The sequence below is a fragment of the Vulpes vulpes genome, chromosome 12 (genome assembly GCF_048418805.1).
Source record: "Vulpes vulpes isolate BD-2025 chromosome 12, VulVul3, whole genome shotgun sequence".
NCBI classification, from domain to species: domain Eukaryota; kingdom Metazoa; phylum Chordata; class Mammalia; order Carnivora; family Canidae; genus Vulpes; species Vulpes vulpes.
The window spans coordinates 76,559,795-76,581,163 of record NC_132791.1 but is presented as its reverse complement, the minus strand read 5'-3'; the positions used below and the strand labels follow the sequence as shown (position 1 = coordinate 76,581,163).

The following is a 21,369-nucleotide window of genomic DNA, read 5'->3' as shown; positions in this document are numbered from 1 at the left end:
TTCGCTTTTGTCTCGAAGCTTGCTCACCTCACCTCATTTTCACAGTCGACGACAACCTTACTTTTAGAGACCGGGGGCATCCTGAGGGCTGCGCTCACTGCGCCTGGGATGTGGTTGCTCCTGTCCCAAATCGAGAAGGTGACAATCTGTGAGATGCGGGGAGTTCCCGCAGCAGGTGTTCGGAGCCGCATTCCACCCGCGCTCTGCCTCCTGCCGGGGAAGCCCGGGAAGCCTGCGGGTCGCGAGAAACCCGCGAGCAGGGGGGTGCGCGGGGGCGGGGGCGCGCCACCCCTGTGCGGGGACAGCCAGGGGCGCCGCGAGGAAATCCTCCACCGAGGCTGGGACGAGCCGCAGGGGCCGCGCTAGTGCCTGGAGGTCGGGCCGCGCCTTCCCCGGCGGCCACCTGCCGAGGGGCATCCCAGCGCCGCGTGCACCTCGGGGGCCTGCTTTTCCCGTCTGTTTTCAGTTTTAGGGGCACGTAGAAGACGGGGACATAGTGGATATCTTTGAAGCGTAGTGAATGGGCTCTTTCTGCCCTTTTTCCTACGTTTCCGCCCACACTCAGCAGGCCCCGCGATATTCTGATCGACTCTCCTAACAGACCGCTTGTGTGCGACGAGGGGACACAGGGGAAACGGGGTGGGCGTCCCCGCGGCCTCGGAAGGGCTCAGAGAGGGAGGAGGTCCGGGCCAGGAGGGGCCCTGGGGCGCCCGCAGTGCGCTGTGCTGGTGCAGTGTGCCAGGCGCCCCGCACCCCCCTTACCAGCAGCTGTGAGAAGTTAATTTTAGTGGTGACAGCACCTCTCCGCTCCCTGGATCTGGGATTTACATGCGGGATTAGCCTGGGGTAAAGGAAGCTAATGTCGTGGGCCTGGAGAAGCTGGACTATTTATAATATGCGGGGGCAAGGTCTCCAGGCAGATGCTGGCTTGCAGAATGGAGTGCAAAGTGCCGGAGACTCAGGCAAAGGAAGGTTAGGACACCCAGTGGAATTTATAGAAACTGGATTCACTCAGGTTAGGACACCCAGTGGAATTTATAGAAACTGGATTCACGTGGAAAGAAAGGAAGGAAGAAAGTGTGGGGAGGTCTGTCAACTCAGTGCTAACCCACCTGCCGGGGACCCCATGGCCTCCCTATTTCAACTGTAAGACCAGTCCTGAACAATAGCTTCTGAAACCCTTCAAAATTAGAGATGGAGACAAAGAGGCCATTGTCTGTGCCATACACAGAACCCAGATAATTTCCCCTCTTTTGTTTTAGAGGCTCCCGGAGATGGAAGCAAATATGCAACAGCTTCCCAAGCAAAAAAGCAATTCCACGCCGACTGTTGTCAGAACTTACTGAGGTCTAGACAGTGGGAGGGAAGGGACTCACTCGGTGATACTGGGCAGTGGGACACTCTCTGCCTTTGGACTCTTTCTCACAACCTTTTCACGGCTTCAGCATGAGCCCAAGCCCCAAGATATCTGAGGATGATGCAGGCGGCATGAGGAGGTCCTGTGACAGGAATCACCCTTGGATAATAAGACATTATCATGGCTTTCAGATCCACAAATCCCATGTGCCCTTGACTTTTAAGGCCACCAAACTGGAGTGAGGATGGAATAACCGCCTACCATCCCAGAGGGTACCCAGGGTGGGAGCAGGAGGACCAGCCATGGCTCTGTTGTCTCCACAACAGTAAAGTTCCCAGGCCCATGGAAGGGAGCGTGGTCCATCTGGGGAAGACCACACCAGGAACTGCCTGGCTAGTTAATACAGGAATTCCAGAATTTCCTTCCATATTTTTTAAAGTTATGATTGTCAGCTGACTGTTGTGGCTGACACTGTGGCTATCTGGTAGCTTTGGGGTAGGCCATTCTACACTCTCTGTTTGCACATCTGTTCCCAGCATGTCTAGTCCACGTGTAAGTGGAAAGATCATGTCTATGGGAAAGATTATCATTTATGTGTAACTCAAGATAAACACTTTTTTTTTGTTTGTTTAAAATGCTAGTTAAACATTCTCTCCTTAGACGTAAAAAGGAACCAGGGGCTTTTTGTTTTTGTTTTTTTTAAGTAGCTGAGCTTAATTGGTGGAAAGAAATCAAGGTTCAGCTTTAATTTTTGTTGCTACAAGAGCCATTTGGAAACAGACAGGGACCATGCAGTGTCTGAAGACTGTCATTTAGGCTTCTGCTTCTCACTCTTCCCCCAACAGTACTGCTGGTCTGTTGTGCTTCATACTGTCCCTACTCCATCTCCTTCATAGGTAGACCATCAGCCCCCCCTGGAGCAGCAGCAGGGGGCTTTCCCTGGAAATCTGGGGGCTGCATGCTGTTCCCTTGGCTCAGTTCTCAGTCACTCTCATGGATTCCAATTCTGAGTTTCACTACCCAGCAATCTCACTTTCACTGCATATTCCTGGCAACTAGAGATCTCATCCCACAAATTCCATACTAACTGAATGAATAAATACACTACTTATGTGACTTAAATAAAAGAGAGTTTGATTGATCTTTGAGGACTGGGACAGCCTGATAGAAACTTGATCAAAGGCTGGGTCGATCTGCAGAATGTCTCTTGTCCAGGAGCTGAGACTGGGCGGAGACGTGAGTGCAGTATCTCTAGGGTGAATGGCAGCTGTTGGATTACCAGCTGATCTTCTTGCAGCTGCAGTCAGAGCAGCAGGGCTAAAGCTCCATCTCATTACAGTTCAGGGTCTGCAGGGGACATGACAGGGGCTGCATTCTGTTACCTCCCTTAAATCCCTATATCCCAGCAGGCCCTAGTTGATCTTCTCCCCACAGAGTGCCTGAGCAGCAGGGGAAGTAAATACTGGGCTTGAAGTTTCTGCCGCCTGAACTTCTTTACTCCTGTGAGCATCTATCTGGCCCTCAAATTGCTAAAGCTTCATGGGTACCACTGAGGCTGCCTGCTTCAAATTTCCCCCTTCCCTCACAACTCCAGCCCAGTCTGGTCCCTGCTCTCAGCCTTGGGCAGGTAAAAAAGTAAGACGTGCCATCGATGAGACTTGGGGTCAAGATTACAATGACCCCATGATGCTTGTGTGGCCAAGTCGGTTAGTTCTTAACTCTTTATCTCAGGCTTGTGAGTTCAAAGCCTGTGTTGGGCTCCACCCTACTTAGAAAAAAAAAGAATATGATGGATATTTGCTTTTCTTTTTATCCTTTTGAAATAATAAACTAGTAGTGTAGAGACTATTGGGGCAGTTACCTTACTTTTAAATTTTATATTTTTTTGAATAGATAACAATTTAACACAGTTCAATATTCAAGAGGTTTTCCAAAGGATGACAATGTTCCTGGTGTTCAATTTTGTCCCCTGAAACCAATGAAAGTTAGCAAATGCTTATGTATATTTCCAAAGATACTTAAGGAATGTATGAGAAGCTATCTGTGTAGCTAAGTGTAATTTTATTGATTTATTTATAAAAGATTTTTACTTTTTTATGAGAGACACACAGAGGCAGAGACATAAGCAGAGGGAGAAGCAGGCTCCTTGCGGGGAGCCCAGTGCAGGACCTAGGACCCCGGGATCATACCCCCAGCTGAGGCAGACGCTCAACTATGAAGCCACTCAGGTGTCCAGCTAAGTGTAATTTATGTATCTGGTCCCTTGCTACATGGTTTGTGAAAATCTGCTTTTAACAATAGACCTTGGATCTGTTTGTTTTTTACTTTATGCTCCTCTTTCCCCTTTCAATCCCACTAAAGATTCTATTTTATTCATTTACCATATTTTGTTTAACTGTTCTGCTATTGATGGGCCCTTAGGGGGTTTCTGGTCCCTTGATGTTACAAACAATGCTAAGATTATTATATTACGCACATTTTTTGGCATATGTAAGGGGATCTGTGGCATGGATTCCTAGAAGTACAGTTGCTGGGTTAATTTTGAGAGATTTGGCCAAATTGTGCTCCAAAAAGTGTTGTACTAGATTTGGAGGGAATCACAGGTGAAGTAAACTAACCCTTTGTGGTCAGGGAGGAAAACAGATCAGGTTTCTCAGAGACTGATATTTATTTACAGGAATGACAATTCTCAGAGAAAGTGTCACTTGTTCAAATGGCCCAACATTTGTATGGGCACATTTTGGGGCAGGGAAGACGTACAGCTCCTTGCTGGTGGGACTTGTCAAGTCCCAGAAACATGTAGGTTCTGGGGTTACAGTAAGACAAAGAAAAGATATTCTGCCGGGGGGGGGGGCTTCCCCCAGCCGCTCCCACTCCCGTTGCTCCTGTGCTCAGAAGGGGCCTGCGCCTTTCTCTCTTCCTTCCAGGACTTGTCCCACTTTTCCCTTTCACAGTCTTCACTGAGTCTTCGTGTCCACAGAGGCCTGATAAGGCCAGGAACCCAGAATGCCTCTTCCATCCCTTGGGCTGTCCAGTTCCAGATAGAGTCTCAGGCTGGATCCAGGGTCAAGTCCCAGGGGGCCCCTGCCACGGTCCATCAGAGGTCAGTCCAGATGGGTCTGCAGGCGGGGGGGACCTGGGGTGAAGGCTGGGGGGGAGAGGAGGTTCTCAGTAAGAGCAGACAGAACCCCAGATGCTGACTGCATGAAAATCTCAGAGACATCTCAAAATGTAAGAGAAAGAAAAATAGAATTGAATACATATGAATAAAGGAATAGAATAAAATTGATTTGCCGTGTTCTCAGAGGTATGCTGTGAACACACACACTTTGCCTCATGGCCTTGGCCACAAGTCCACGGAGCCGGCGCCACGCAGTTAGAGGCCTCTGACTCTTTTTTCTGTCCCCTGTCCCTTAGAAGCTGGACTCCTGGAAGGAATGACTGGAAATTGAACATTGTTCTAATCAGAAAACTAAAAAAGAACACTTGTTCCTGTTCTTCCCTTTTCTTTCCTCTTCTTCTCAAGGTCATGCTTGTAATTACGTTTTATTGGCTACAGAGCCAAACAATTTAGAAATGGGCATTTTACGCACAGGCAAGGTCCCAAAGGCATGAAGTCATCAGGAATGGAGGAGAACCAACAGGTGGCTAATGCATAGAAGGGAGAGCAGGGTGAGGTTCTCGAAGGTGAGAGGCACCTTCAAAAAGGGCCCTGTTTCAGTGATTTTACAACATGGCCAAGTCTGTGTTTCTCAAAAGATAGCTGTGGTGCTGGCGCAAAGGGAAGAGTTGAAAGTTAAGTTCAAAGGTTAGGAGAAACATTAGGGCATCACTTTAGTGGACCTGGAAGAGACGTGGAATGGCTTTTCTGGCAGTCAGGGTAGGCTCATTTGTCCCTATGAGCCTTGGGAGTTCAGTCACCATCGGGGCAGACATCAGCCTCACACTGTTGTATGGGGAGATAAAAACAAAAACAAAATAATAAACTAGATAGTTTCAAATGTGATGGAAGTAACAACTTGATGATTCAGGGGCAAGTGCTCTGAGGGGATGATTTTGAGGTGAGTCTAAATATGTGGAAAGTTAAGTATATGAAGACTCTTGAGCCTTGAAGCAGACGGAATAGTAATGCAAAGACCTTGAGACAAAATTCACTTGAGTTATCAAAAGGGAAAAATGAAAAGAAGCTAGTGTTTCTAATTTAGACAAAGAGGTAGAACTCATAGAATGTAGTGAACAACTGAATGCAGATGATGAGAAGGGACAGAAAAGTCCTGGAGTCTCTTGCTTGGTCCATTGCATGGTTGGTGGTGCTTTTTCCAAGAGTGGATATTCTTCACTAAAGCAGATTTGGAGAGAGAAATTATTAGGTTCTTGCCATGTTCTATTAGTTCTGAAATATCATGGGATGATATTCAGAGATATCAGTGAGGGGTGGAGATATCAGTGAGGGGTTATGGATAAAGGTTGGAACTCAGGAGAGATGACCCTTCAGAATATAGATAGGGCTTGTAATGAAGCACAGAGAAATAAATTGTATAGGGCTGTACTACTCAATACAGTAGCCACTAATGATATGTGGCTATAAAGTATTTGAAATATGCTTTGAAATGGGATGTGCTATGAGTGTAAAATATATAGCATATTTCAAAAACTTAGTAAGAGAGAAAAAGAATGTAAAATCCCTCATTAACAATTTTTATATTGATCACTGTTGAATTGATAATATTTCGGATATAGTGTTAGATAAAGCGTGGTATTAATTTCCCTTGTTTCTGTTTGCTTTTTTTTTTAAAAAAATTATTTATTTATTAATGAGAGACGCGTGCAGAGAGAGAAGCAGGCTCCATGCAGGGAGCCCAACGTGGGACTCAATCCTAGATCTCCAGGATCAGGCCCTGGGCTGAAGGCAGCGCTAAACCGCTGAGCCACCCGGGCTGCCCTCTGCTTTCTTAATGTGACTGCTAGAATATTTAAAATTATGTGTATGATGCATATCTCTATTGGGTAGCATAGGTATAAGGCAATAGTTCTGAACCTCCTGGTGAGAAGGGGATCACATTTGCGGAATTCTTTACGTACAAGAATCGTCACAGATTCCTGCCCTCCCCCCAAATTAGCTTGAGATAAGAAGTGGCCCAAGGACAGAACCTCAAAGAATATTTATAGAGAAAGATAGAGAAAAAGTGGAGATACAAAAGCCCCTGAAGAGTTCAAGGAGAACCAGTTGGGGGAGTCTTTGAGTGGCTCAGCGGTACAGCACCTGCCTTTGGTGCAGGGGCATGATCCTGGAGTTACAGGATCAAGTCCCACATCAGGCTCCCTGCATAGAGCTTGCTTCTCCCTAACTGCCTGTGTCTCTGCCTCTCTCTGTGTGCTTTTCATGAATAAATAAATAAAAATCTTTTTTTTTTTTTTAAAGGAGAACTAATTGGTGCTATCTAAATCCAAGGAAGAGATCTTACTCTTCCTATGTGATAGGGAGAAGGACGGAGAGTATCGCAAAAACTACAACCCCAAGTAAGAAGAAATATAGACGTTCCCACTGGATTTTACAATTTCAAGGAGATCATAGTGGCCTGAAGGAAAGCAGTTTAAACAAAACCCACACTTTCTTTAGTGTTTTAAGTCTCTCTTTGTTCATAGATGATCCCTTGCTTTTCTTTTAAAATTGTCGTTAGTTAACTAATATACTTTATTTTTTAGAGCACTTCTAGATTTGAAGAAAAATCGAGCCAGTTACATAGTTCCCAGTAGACAAGGTCACCCTTCCTTCTGTATAGTTTCCCCTATTATTAATATTGTGTGTTAGTGTGGGACATTTGTTATAACAGGTGAATCAATATTGATACATTATTATCATTGACTGAAGTCCATAGTTAACATTAGGGTTCACTCTTTGTGTTATACATTCTATGGGTTCTGACAAATGTACAATACATGTATCCACTATTCTAGGATCATACAGATTATTGGTTATGCCAACAGACTTGTTGAAGGGACTATATTTTTTTTTTATCCTACATAATTTCCTACACTGTGGATTTATTCAATCTCATCTTCTTGGCATCCCTTGACATATTTTTCAATTTGCTCTACTTCTTGTAAACTGGTAGTTAGAGGTACAGGCTCACTTAGTTTCAGTTTCAAATATTTCAACAGTAAAATTTGAGAGGCATTATGTGCATCACTTTACGAGGTACATAATATCTGAATTTCCCATTTTTAGTCGTCAGTGTTAACGTTCATCCGTGGGCTCGAATGTCATATACATAACATTTATATCATATATATCATCATATATTGATACATACAATTGACACACAAAATAAATTTAGACACTATTAAAAGAACAAACATAAGTGCAAACAAAATATTAATTCTCAAATGAACACCTTAGAGAAAAATCAAAAACATACTTTCAGACTCCTTAGATGATCAAAAAAATAGGAATTTTGAATGACTTATTTCTTGGATTCTGCAGAAACTGCTCTCTAGTTTAAAACTCTATCCTTAAATACTCTTTAGTTATAGAGCATTACAATAAATCATCTGTGCATTTAATATAAGGAGTAAGAAACAGAAAGAGACTCTAAAGAAAGACAGAAAAAAGAATGGTAAATGGAAAAACAGGGATTAGCTGGAATATAGCAAATCTAGTTCATCATTTGAAAAAAAAAACAAAAACCTAAAATTGCCAATTATCAGTCAAATGTAAGAAAAACAGGAAGATGAAGAAAGCACAAGAAAGAAGCAGAATGAGTTAGTGGATATTATTTTAGATTTTAGAGATGTGGTGGGATAATTTTTTGAAGAATTAATCTGTTTGATTTTCCCGCACCACCCACTGCATCTGGCCAAGGCAGTGGCCATATGTCATAGAACCTTCACTCTAGATGCTGGGGGTACAGTAAGATTCAGTGGTCTGTACAGACTGTGCCTGGGCACTCAGGAAGCTCTAGGAAAGAGAAAAACAAACCAATAACTTTAAAAACAAACTTTCTGGAAGACATAACATTTGTGAAGAAGATAGGACAAGGAGTGAGAGACTGTGCAGGCGCCATTTTAGCTTTACTTGTCTGAAGAAGGAAAATTTGAGTTGGGACCAGAGTACTTAGAAATGCCAAGCCTGGGGCAGGAGTAGGAAGGAAGGGACGCTGGATGGTGGATCAAGGCTCTCCATGAGGAACAGTAACAAAGTACAACAGAGGAGACAAAGTTTCTTGGATCTTTTCCCAGGGGAGAAGCTTCAGGTTTGTAAATAGGAGAGCAAGCAATATACAAACTAAGGAAGGGGCTTGTTTAGGACACCTCTAAACTAACCAAGTGCTCTACCACTTGAGCTAATTCCTGTAGCCCACCCATGGGCAGACTGACCACACCCCACTCTCATTTGAGTTCATTCCTTGTTGCTGGGGCTGCCCCAGCCAGGACCAGATTGAGGGTGGAGATGATCAGACATTGCCATGGGCAAATCTCTGAACCTCAAGTGTGAAGGATGGGGACTTCCTTGGAAAGCCTTGTCACGTCTTCCCAGTTTCACTTTCTTGACCTCTTGGAAGTAAAGAGAACACATTCCAGATGTGGACACACCATGTCTATTCCAGCCTGCTCCCGAGCTGTGATCATTAATGTTCATTGTAGGCATGGCTGCCAGAGAGAAGTAATGGGGCAGCCTCTCTAAGTCCAGGGCCTCAAGCCATCCATATCACATCCTTGGGCCAGGCCACTGGAAAGCCCTACTCCCATTTCCTAGAGAAGCCCCAGAAAACCAAAGACCTAATTTTGTTCAACTTCCCAAAGGTGAAACCTGTCTGTCGCCCAGGATGGGGACAAGAGGAACGACTGCGAGAGAATTTTGAGACCAGTAGGTCTAAGTGGAAAACACAAGCTTTGTTAAGTTGGGTGGATTAATAGTTTCAAAGAAAGGCAGAGAAGGCAACTGCCAGTATCAGTCCCTTCCCAGAACTGAATATCTGTGGGGATAGTGACTCTGAAATAATAGTTTGCTGTTAGCCTGAGAGAATGACCACGTTTGCCCCTCTTCTCCTTTCTAAGTGCAGTGGATACTCTTCCACATTCTTCTCCAATTCTGGATATAGAATCAACACACTTGACCTCAGTATTTTGTCTGTTGCAAGCTGTCCACCACAATCTGGGTATTCCATTAAAAGATCTTGCTTGATCTTCTTGCCTCCATTTCAACTTTGATCTGAGCCTCAATGTCCTCACAGTTATGCTAGTCTGTAGTGGAGATTTCTTAGATTTCTCAGAGAATACCCATTCCTGAAGCTGCACATGGCATTTTTCTCTTGTAGGGCTCAGGGAGCGATGATGAACCTTGGAGGGGAGCCAGTATTGTATCTTGAGCATTTTAACCTTAATCTGTAGATTCATTGCTGAAGCACTTAGCACCAGGCCCAGAGGGTGAGGCCAGTGACCTACACAGAAACTGCAGCACTAGCATTAATTTATGGAGCAATTTCTGTGGTCTAGACCTGTTCTTGATGCTGTACATGTATTAATCCAGGTAACATACCTAGAGATAGCCTACAGTTTCCATTTCCATCTGAAAAAAATTATGAAAATTTCTTGCTGCAGACCTCAAGACTCTCATGGCCAAAAGGGAAAACAAATGGAAGTGATACATTGCTCTTTAGATTCTCCTTCCTCCATCCCTACCTCTCTTTCTCTGGTCCACTTGGCAACCACATCTTTCTTACTACTATCTAGACCTTCACTTCCACAGGCCAATAGAAGAGGGATTTTCCCTTGTCATCTCAGTGGTCCCTAAATTAGCTCGTGTCCCAGAGTGTAGAGAACTTCAAATTTGTTTTCCTCCCAAGCAGAATTCTTGTTTAAGATAAGAACATAGGCATTTCCTCTAACTATAACTAATATCAAGTAGGGATTTTATTAGTATTTGATGTGTGGAGAAATGTGATATACATGTATTTAGAAGCCTTGAAGGAGAGAGTCATTTGAGATTCAGTAAAGACTGGATAGTGAATAAGAAGCTTGAGCCTTTCGGGAAGCCTGGGTGGCTCAGTCAGTTGAGCCTTTGACTCTTGGTCTTGGGTTAGGTCCAGATCTCAGGGTCTTGAGATCAAGTTCCACAACGGGCTCCACTTTCAGCAAGGAGTCTGCTAGAGATTCTCTCCCTCTGGCTTTCCCCCTGTTCTCTCTTTGTCTCAATCTCTAAAATAAATAATGTTTTTGTTTTTTTTTTTAAAGTCTTGAGCCTGACAAATCCACAAGAATTCCTATGTGTGAGAAGGAAATGTGGTTGGGGAAGATTAGGAGTGCATGATCCAAAGAGTGACAGGCATGAGGCACTGACCTTCTGGAACTGCAGATGGTTTTGGGCAGCTTCAGGGCAGGGTCCTTCTTCATGGTCCCAGTTTATGAGGAGTGCACATCCTAAGAATGCGATTCTCATATGAGAAACAAATTCATCAACATGCATTATTATTTGTAACATTTATTGGCAAAATTTATAAACAAGGAAAGAGATAAGCACATTTATTCAATAAAAATGTTTTTCTACTTTGATCACTATCGGGCAATACTGAGAAGGATCATGTAGTGTCAAAGAGGGAGATTTGGGAGGGGGAGAAGAGAAAGATGTTTGATGAAAGGGTAAAACATTGGCAGCAGCCCTAAGGACCCACAGGATCTCCCAAAATCCAGCACAGAGATCAAAGCCCCCGTCAGCATGACTCTGCTAGGGCCAATTGAACTGAATGAGAACTTCATGCTCTTTCTAAGTAAAATGGAATAATTTGCAATTTCAAAAATACATCTTTAAAAATGTGGTTCCTCTTGGTAGTTAAAGGAAAATCTGGAGCCCAATATATGTTGAGCACATTTTCAGAAAATTAAGGGAGATAAGCAAAGCACTGGACCTTGCCTTCTTAGTGAAGGCATACCTGAAAGCAGAATTAATAGCTAGCTCACATCTTTTCCCATCGTCCTTCCAAATCCCTCTTTCCTTCTTTGTCTTCTTCTTAATACTTAGCCAACTCTCAGAGAATCTGATAGACAAATTTACATTAGCTACCATACCATGGGTTGTCACTGTGAATGAAATACTAAAGCAATATCATGATAAAAATAAAAATAAAATTTATTGTTTACAAAGTGTAAGATGTATTTTATGAAAAGAAATTAAGATGTAATAAAATCCAGATTCTCCTATGTGTGCCTCCTGACACAATTCTCAGGCTGTTCCTCACACTTTGTACCCCAAAGGAGAAAGTTTGGTTTTCCTACCACATTTTTTATTAACTTTGAGCAGAGGCCCCAAAACCTGTGTTTGTAAAAGACATTTTGATCTATCTGTTCCTTTTTTGGTTTTGTATGTAACATTTTATGTTTTATTTTTTTCTGTTTAAACCAGCACATAAGCGTTCAGGGGAGATGAGCTAAAGAGAAGTCTGCCTGGTGTACATCTCTCCAGATGCCCATGCAGCCCGGGAATTGGGGGAGCCTGACAGGGGTGCAAAAGCTGGAGAATGCAGGTGTCGATCCCGCTACCTCTCGCATGCTAAGCGAGCGCTCTACCACTTGAGCTAATTCCCCGTAATGTCTTTGCTTTTCAGCCTATTTTTTATAATCTTGACACAAATTTCATTCCAGTGCAACTTCAGTTTCCAGGTAGTTCACACCCTCAGGAAACTTCACTACCAAGGGAGAGCCGGGACTGGAGCTGGTCAGAGACAGCCTGGGACCCGAAAGGCACACACCACCTCTGCGTGCAGAAGGGAGGGACAAAGCTGTGCAGCTAGCTCTGCCAGCTTCACTCTCCGGATTAGATGAGAGTGGGGGAAGGGGTCCTTCATTAGCAACTACTCGGAGTCATCTGGGAGTGCATTGCACTTGAATACCACCTTCTGTACTCCGTCTCCTAAATCTGGGAACAAACCCAAGCATCTTTCCACGTGTTGTTCCTTCAAATAATTCATCTTTTATCTGATATCTCTTAATAGTTCCTCCTTTAAGGGAGTTGGGATTTGCTGTTATCTATTTCCTCCTTGAGTCATGGGCTTATCTGTTGAATTATAGATCACTGGATCTAGCAATTCTTTTTTAAAGAAGTAACTGGATTGGGGAACTCAATTATGGTGGTTTATTTTACAGTGGTCCATATTGTGATGCCTATTTTAAAAATATCAACATGATTGAAGCATAATGTATATACTGTGGAGGTCGAGAGAATTAGGGCCATTCAAGTTTAACATTGGCATGAGTACAGCCATTGTAGCTTTGGCAGCCATCTCAGCCCACTATGACCAGGCCACTGTGACCAGGAACTGAACTCTACCTTACCCTGGCTACAGACAAAATCACAAAGCACGCCCTTATTGGAATAAGGAAGCAAGAGCTTGTGAGACCTCTTTACTGGAGATTCTCACACCTCTACCCTTACTGAAAAACCCCACCTTACCCCTAGACCAGCCCATAAAAAACCAGCTGTAACCCACCTCGGGGTCCAAGTCCCTGCTCCGCTGTGTTGGGTATACTTGGACCCAAGCTCGAGTTTGTTAATAAACCCTCATGTACTTGCATCAGTGTCGGTTCCTTGGTGGTTTTCTCGGATTTGCAATCTTGGGCACAACAATACAACAAAATGCACACATTTCAATGAATTTTGACAAATGTACCCACACATGAAACCATCACCACAAAGAAGATATAGGACACTTTCACCCTAGGAGTTTCCTAGGGCTGCCGTAACAAAATACCCAAGGCTGGAAGGCTTAAAACAAACATTGATGGTCTTAGTTGTAGAGGCTAGATGTCTGAAGTCAAGGTTTCTGTTAGGCCATGGCTCCTGAGCAGAATCCTTCCTTGAATTGTGTTCTTGAATTTTGGATGGTTTTTCACTCAACATGTTTTGGAGATTTCGCACAACTTTGTTGTGTGCATCAGTTGTACATTCTTGTTACTGCTGGCTGTTTTTCCATAGTCACATCAGCTTGCCTTTGGTCTTAATCTTGAAACAGAGGGTCTGAACCAGCCAGTGTTAGGACAATTGGAGCTTCGTTTGTGTCATTCAGCATAACTTGTAAACTTGTTCCGTGTTGTGAGTCATAGGGCTTTTGCAAATTCTCAATTTGTTAATTTCTCACTTTGTCCTCTTTCCTCCCACTAGGGCCACGAAGACCCAGTTACAGCCCAGTCGGGGAGGCCTTAGCTGCGAAAATCCTCAGCGAATCCGGAGAACGGTCTCCTTCTAGAAATATGAAAGCCGAGAAGTTAAAGGACTTCTCTAAGGACACATAAGCTAAAGAGGGAGAGGATCCCATACCGAGCTCGCTTGGTCTGTGGCCCTATCCCGACGGACGCGACCTTCTAGACAGGGGAGGGGATGGGGTGGGGGGAGGGGCGCGGGGCTCCGCGGACCTGGTGCTGCGTCCCCCGGGGGTCTGTGCCTGGTCTCGGGCGCCAGCAGGGTCCGGGGGCGGTAGCGATTGCCGGCCGCCTGCACCCCTGGGACCCAGCCCGGGAGCTGAGGGGTGGGCTGTGTGGGTGGGAAGAACGGAGTCCAGGCCGGAGAAGGGGAGCTGAGGCGCGGAGAGGCCTCTGTCCCGCTGCGCATCGGCTTTCCAGGCCTGCTCAGAGCGCGCTGGGACAGCACTGGTCGCTTCCCACCGACCGTGTTGCCAACTCCGGGCACTCTCCCGTCTCTCTCCAGCGGGCAAAGGGCTCGGGTCCCTGACAGCTTCTTTCTCTCTCCCTCAAGGCCCCCCTACCGATCTGAGAGAGTGGGGTGTCCCGTGATTGTCTAGGAATTCCTTAGGCACCCCAGGCTGGAGCGTGCTTGCTTGCTTGCTTTCTCTCCCACCCTCCCAGGCTGGAGATTTCTCCTCTCCTCTCCTCTCCTCTCCTCTCCTCTCCTCTCCTCTCCTCTCCTCTCCTCTCCTCTCCTCTCCTCTCCTCTCCTCTCCTTTCCTCTTCCCCTTCCTTCCTCATCTTTCTTTCTTTCTTTCTTTCTTTTCTTTCTTTCTTCCTCTCTCTCTCTCTCCCTCCCTTCATTCCCCTTCCTTCTTCTTCAGGAATATTATTGCTATTATTATTGAAGTACAGTTGGCACAGTGCTAATTTAGCTACCAGTGTACAACATAGTGATTTGACAATTCTATACACTGGTCAGTGCTCATCATGATAACTGTAGTCACCATAGCAAGTTATTACAAAATTATTTATTATATTCCCAATGTTGTGCTTTTTATCTCTGTGACTTATTTATTTTATAACCAGAAGTTTGTACCTCTTAATCCCTTTATTTCGTACTCTCATCCCTCTGTCAACCACTAGTTTATTCTCTGTATTTATGAGTCTGTTTATTTTGTTTTATTTTTTTTTTGTTGTCATTTGTTCTTCTTTATTTCTTTTTTTTTCTTTTAGATTCCACATGGAAGTGAAATTATATGGTATTTGTCTTTCTCTGTCTGACTTATTTCAATTAACATAATCCCCTCTGGGCTCACACATATTGATACAGATGGTAAAGTCTTATTCTTTTTTTATGGCTAATATTACATTGCATATATGTACACACCTGTCGATAGACACTTCTATCCATTCATCTGTTGATAGACACTTAGGTTGCTTCCATATCTTGGCTATTGTCAATAATGCTGCAATAAACAGAGGTGCATGTGTCTTTTCAATTAATGTTTTCATTTCTTTGGGTAATGGAATTACTGGATCATACGGTATTTCTATTTTTAATTTTTTGGGGGGACCCTCGTACTGTCTGTCATGGTGGCCACATAGTTTGCAGGAGGGCTCCTTTCCTCCACATCCTGGTCCAGGTGCCTCAGGTTTGTTTTTGTTTTTCTGACAACTTAAAGATATGTTTCAATTTTTTTTTTCAGGTTCCCAGGGGTTTGACCTGTGGGGGGTGGATTGGGGTGGGATGATCGCTGAGGTTGGTCATCAAGTTCAAAATTTGGAGGCAAGGAGAGGAAAAGCTTCTTTGTGTGTCCTGTTCTCTCCTGCGTGAAATTCGCAGGGAAATGATGACAAGGAAAGGCATCACAAGGCTGGGTTCTCTGCAGATCGTGGGACAGTCGTGGGGCCGTGTCACACGGGAAAACATGGCGAGCTCAGGCTGAGTTCACCAAGCCCTCACAGAGACCGAGTACTACGGGGAACTGTAGCTCGTCAGGCTCCAAGGCGCGGGAGTGCTCCGCCCCAGGGCGCCACGACCTAGCCCATTCCCCGAGTGCTTATCTTTTCTGTCTTTTCCTTCCCCTTCTTGGGCGTCTGCTTTCCCGCCAGACAAAAGGCACAAAGAGTGTGTGTTTCCTCAACTCCTTTTCTAGGAGCTTTTTATCCAGTTTCCTGTCCGCAGCCTCTCCCCCAGGCTGGGCGCCCAGGCGGTCTCCGGAGTGGAGGAGGAGGAGGAGGAGGAGGAGGAGGAGGAGGTAGGAAGGAGGAGGAGGGAGTCGAGGAAGACGCGGGGCCTCCACCCGCCAGCCCGGAGCGCTTGCAGCAGGTGCAGGAGGCTGGGCCCCGGGTTTGCACTCTGCGGCGGTGCCTGGGCCTCAGGGAGCCGACCCGGGAAGACCCGCCAGCCCGAAAAAAGTGAGCTGGAGAGACGTAAGCGTCAAGTCCAAAAGTCACGAGCAGAAACGGCACTAGAGCAAACGGTGAGAGGCCGCGCACCTGCTTGAGAAGCGGGCGGTGGGCGGAGACCCCCTCACTGGTTCAGACGCCCGGTGCGGGCTTAGGGTGCCGCGAGGTCCTGGCTGCTGCGGGGGTGCCTGCCCCCTCCCCGTGGCTCTGCGACGCTGCGGGCCGCCCACCCCACTTTACCTAAGATCCCAGACGTTTCCAAAAACGAATCGCACCAGATTCGTTTGGGGGAGAAATGGCTAGCCGGGCGGAAACCCGCGCGCGGGCGGAGGGGACGTCAGGGCTCCTATCCCAAGCGGAGCGGTCACCGCCGTCCCAGGGCGAGACCTGCGGAGCTCCCTGAGGTCCGCCTCTTGGTCTAAGGACCGGGAGCCCCAACTTGAAGGTGGGCGGCTGTTTGCACCCACGGCCTGAACCTGTTTCGAGAAACAATGCAGACACGAAGAATGCAATGGAACATGTTTGTCTCAAGTGACTTTTGCAAATAGAAACTATGGGAGTGCTTTCCCGAATTGGGTAAAAATAGGGAATAGGGGTAAAATTCTGCCTTTAAGGGAAAATGGGCGAAGAACCCAGTGGGGATGGTGCTAGAAGCCGCGTGTAGAGGAGCAGGTGGAGAGCCAGGGTCTCCAAATTCGACTCCCGCCAGTTACTCCGTGGGAGTGAGTTCGGGAAGAAAAGTAGAAGGGATGGAAGGAGCCTGGCCAGAGGAGGGATAGAGGGTGGTGAGATTGTCTTTCAGATGATTGTCGCGAAAACTCAAGGTCCTGTAACACCTGAGCAGGTGACATTTGAACTCTCCATGCGTAGTGCTGTATTTTAACTGAAATGTCGGGCTTACAACGAACCGAAGATCGTGACTTCTCCCGAACTCCAAGGTGAATTTGAAGAAAAAACTTTCTTTCAGAGTGATGGGAATAATATTGTTCTTCATTATGTGTCTAAGGTTAGAAAGGGTCCAGCAGCATTCGGCCGGTTAGCTCAGTTGGTTAGAGCGTGGTGCTAATAACGCCAAGGTCGTGGGTTCGATCCCCGCACGGGCCAGCGTATCTTTTGTTCCCATTTCCATTAAAAACTGCTGTGCTCTAAAAAAAAAAAAAAAAAAAAAAAAAGAAAGAAACTCTAAGAGATTAATAAAAGAACAGATTAACAGCTCCTTAATCTCAACAGGGTGGAGAGTGGTCAACTGTGGTTTTCTGTGTGGGATTTCCTGTTCTGGGAGGATCCCATGAGAAAGGAACTGAGAACAGAACGAAAAAGATGTGAGCCTCCAGAAAGGAAGTGAAATCGGTAGCTATGTGAAAACCAGAAACGCTGGGCTTTCCCATCTTTTTACATTTCCCAAGATGTTCAAAGATTCCTCAACCATTACTAGCTCCTCAGGTGAATTTTTCTAGTTTCGATTCTGCTTACTAGCAGGGGGCTGTCCTTGGCCTGAGCAGGGTGAGTAAAGCCTTTCAGAGCAAGTCAGAGCAGAGCCCTGGCCTCTGCTCCAATCTTCACTCCTATTTCCTCTTTTTTCCAGGACTTGACTCCAGGGGTGCTGGACCTAAGATGTTTCATACAGAATGCTCAAACTTTCATTGCTCTTTGCTTGTCAAGGTACTTGCTAGACCTGAAACCATCTTCCGGGAGGCGTCTTGTCTCTGATGTCTCTCCCAGTTTTCTGAGGTTGGATTGTGTTCCTTCCAAAACTCCTGGAGATCCAGGAAAACATCTATTTTGTGGCATTTACCAAGTTATGAATGTCTGTTACTCAGCCATCTTCTCTATGAGATCGTAAGAGCCTTGTGGGCAGGATGCTTATTGCCTAGTGCTGAGTGCTTTTAAAAATCTGCATTAATGATAAAAGAATGAAAGAAATATGTGCAGGCCTGAAGGAAAGAGTGTGACAGGTGCTTCACATGGACCTTACAGGTCTGTGACATCATGCTGTCTGAACACAGTGCACTGAGGTCCATTGAGGGGTAGACTACAGTACATGGTGGTTGGACCCATTTCTCTGAATGTATCCCCAAGGCTCATTCAGAATGTCTGTGTCCCCAGGATCAAGGTGGTGGTACCAGGATCAGGACAGAGCATGTCCAATAGATCCAAAGTCAGGGAAAGTCTAGAAGGTTGAACTAGGCTGAGGCTGGGAGATGGGAGAGAGGAATCTGACCACCTCAGACCCTAAAAGATGGAAGGATAAATATAGACAAGAAATGATCCCTTTTGGTTTCACCACTTGTAGTCTCACTGACATCTACCGACAACTCTAAAACATCAGCTTCATTACTATCACTCTTCTGCACTCTGACCACTCTTGATTTCCTCATTTTGATATGATCTTGGTTTCCTCTCAACTCTGGCCTTTGTATCTGTCAGAGCAGGTAGTTACTGAGACTTTCATGGGATGGCTGGAGGCCAGCAAGGAGGAGGCCATGGCCAGCCACAGGGAAGGTCCAGGCCTGTCCTGGCAGCCCTCACAAGAAGCTGAATCACACCAGATGGGCCCCAGATGGCAATGCCACCACAGGAAACCCCTGAGCAAGTTAGGAAGAAACACTGAGAAACTTGCCTCTAACCTCAAGTTATAAATAGCCTGCCCCTATTAACAACCATCAATAAAAGATAGAAATCCAATCTCTAGGATGCACAGCTGTCTCTCTCTTTTTAAGACTTACTTATTTTAAAGAGAGAGCAGGGGCAGGAAGGGGCAAAAAGACACTTTAGCCCACTTTGCTTCCCAGAGCCTGAGGTGGCACTCAATCCCAGGGCCTTGAGACCATGGCCTGAGCCACGAGCAAGTCAGGTGCTTAGCGACTGAGCCAGCCAGGCTTCCCTCACCAGCCTTTAATCTTCCACCCTAAAGTCTTTAACATGTGTGTAGTACATGAAGATACATCAATTTTGTGATTTTCACTTTCTATCATCAACCAGGCTTTAAAGAACTCAAAAGAGAACAACAGTGTATCATATCAACCCAGATGTTTCCTGTCTCTGCTCTTTTTTTTTTTTTTTTTAATTTTTATTTATTTATGATAGTCACACAGAGAGAGAGAGAGGCAGAGACATAAGCAGGCTCCATGCACTGGGAGCCCGACATGGGATTCAATCTCGGGTCTCCAGGATCGTGCCCTGGGCCAAAGGCAGGCGCTAAACCACTGTGCCACCCAGGGATCCCTCTCTGCTCTTCTTCATTCATTCTTAGTATCTAAGATCCCTTCTGGTATCATTTTTCTTTCTTTCTTTCTTTTTTTTTTTGGTATCATTTTTCTTGTCTCACAATCTGTCTAACTCTTTTCTAGCACTTCCACTAATAATGGATTCTCTGTTTTACCTTTGAATGAGGATGTATTTCTTTCACCTTTATGTCCAAAGGATAGTTTTGCTCTACTTAGCCTTCTGGGGTTAATGGGTCTTTTCTTTCAACATTTAATAAATGGTGTGTCATTTCTTTATGGCCCTTGTGGTCTCTGATGAGAAATACATAATCATTCAGATTGTAGTTTCCCTTTTGTTTTTATCTTGACATGTTCAAAAAAATTTTTTTCTATTGTTTCCAGCAGTTTAATTGTGAGATGTCTGAGTGTGGATTTATTCAGCTTTATCCTGCTTGGGGTTTGCTGAACTTCTTGCATCTGATTTATGTCTATTGCCAAGTTTGGAAATTTTTCAACTATTAACAATTCAATTATTTTTCTTTTTTTCTGGGACTTCTTTCTCCTCTTCTTCTGGGTCTCCAATATTGTGAATAGAATTTCTTTGTTATTTTCCTGTTTGTCCCTGAGGCTCTGTCCATCTTTTAAAACCCACTTTTCTCTCTGTCATTTAGATTGGGTTGCTACTATTGTTCTATCTTCATATTCACTGAACTTCTCTCAGTAATCTCCTGATACAGAGACAACTCAGTGCTTTCATAATTTTGGTAAATGCACTTTTCAGTTCTGAAGTTTATACCTGGATTTACATCTTCAGATGATTTGCTAAGATTTTCTAACATTCCATTCATTTCAAAGAATTCTTGCCCCTGATTCTCGAAGCATGTAATCATCACAGGTTTAAAGTGTTTGCCAGATGATTCCAACACCTGTGCCATCCCAGAATTGGTATCTGTCAATTCTCTCCTCCAAGTGATTTAAGACTTCTTGGTTCTTCATATAATCCATATAGTTTTGGATTATAACCATTTATATATTATAAGATGTTGTATCTTACTTAGATCTCAGGGAGAATAGCACCAGTTTTGTTTTCCTGGGTGCTTTGCCTTGTACCAAGTACTAACCAGACTTCTAAGTAAGTGTTGTGGTTTCAAGGTCCATTCTTTTTTCAAAGCCTTTACCATACTATTTGGAGGTCTCTGGAGTGTGTGCAGCCCCATGACCAGTGTGGACTTGGGCAGTGGGCTACCACTTACTGCAGTTCTCAAAGTCTGTGCTGTGTTCTTTAGGGTCAGAGCCACTTATTCACAGCTGGAAAGTGCGTTCAAGAGTTCATAAATAACTTTATGTGTTTGCTTTCCATGTGTCTTCCACAATATTTTTTGGTTCCCTGGGGTTCACTGTCTCAGTCCACTGACAAAAGAGTTGGGCTCTTATTTCCCTGGCTCTGCCCTGCACTTCCAGGATTGTGCTACATTTAAGGCCAAACTGCAGGAGAAATGGAGAAAAAGAGCAACTGGGCAAGTCTCTTGGGATCACAGCTTCTCTGAACACAAATTGTAAATTGATGGTAGATCTGCTTACCCAGGGGTAGGTGGACTCGGGAAAGCCAGCCTTGAACTTGCCCAGAGGTCATACATGATAGAAACATCCAAATTACTGCGTTCAAAGTGTCTAATATTTTCTCAGTGCAATAGGCTGAAAGATGTGGGGTTGGGAGCTGGAGATTTGGGTGGAAACAGTAAAATCTGGAGAACGTGGGCATCGATTCCACTACCTCTCACATGCTAAGCAAGGGCTCTACCTCCTGAGCTAATTCCCCTACCCTATGTGTTCTTCTCTCCAGTCTTTGTTCTGGTCTCCACGTCATTGTCCACTATGCTGAGAGGCCCCCAAAAGACGGGGAAATGTCAAAGCCTTTCATATGAAACCAGGAATCACCTAAAGGGTGTCTTCTCAGATGACGCAGGGCCAGAGAGGGATGGGCACCTATTCCTCCGCCAGAGAAAGGAAGAGAGCAGCTGTGGGAGAACTCTGGCGTCTGAACCCATTGCGCAGTTCAGACTTTCCGGAAGTGGGACGGGATGGGACGGGATGGGGGGACGTCCCCGGAGAGCAGGGGGAGGACTCATCCAGCACGCGCCCGCAAAGGTGGCACAGCTGTCTCTGGATGGTTGTTTCTTAAAGACAAAAACCAAAAACACAGCAACAAAGGGGGATTAT

At 45.2% G+C, this 21,369-nt stretch overlaps 1 non-coding gene across 1 annotated transcript; it reads left to right on the top strand.

The window, feature by feature from the left end:
- Positions 1-16,973: 16,973 nt before the first annotated feature.
- TRNAI-AAU (transfer RNA isoleucine (anticodon AAU)) lies at positions 16,974-17,047 on the top strand. Its single transcript has one exon. It is a non-coding gene; the product is annotated as a tRNA-Ile (tRNA).
- The last annotated feature ends 4,322 nt before the right edge of the window (positions 17,048-21,369 follow it).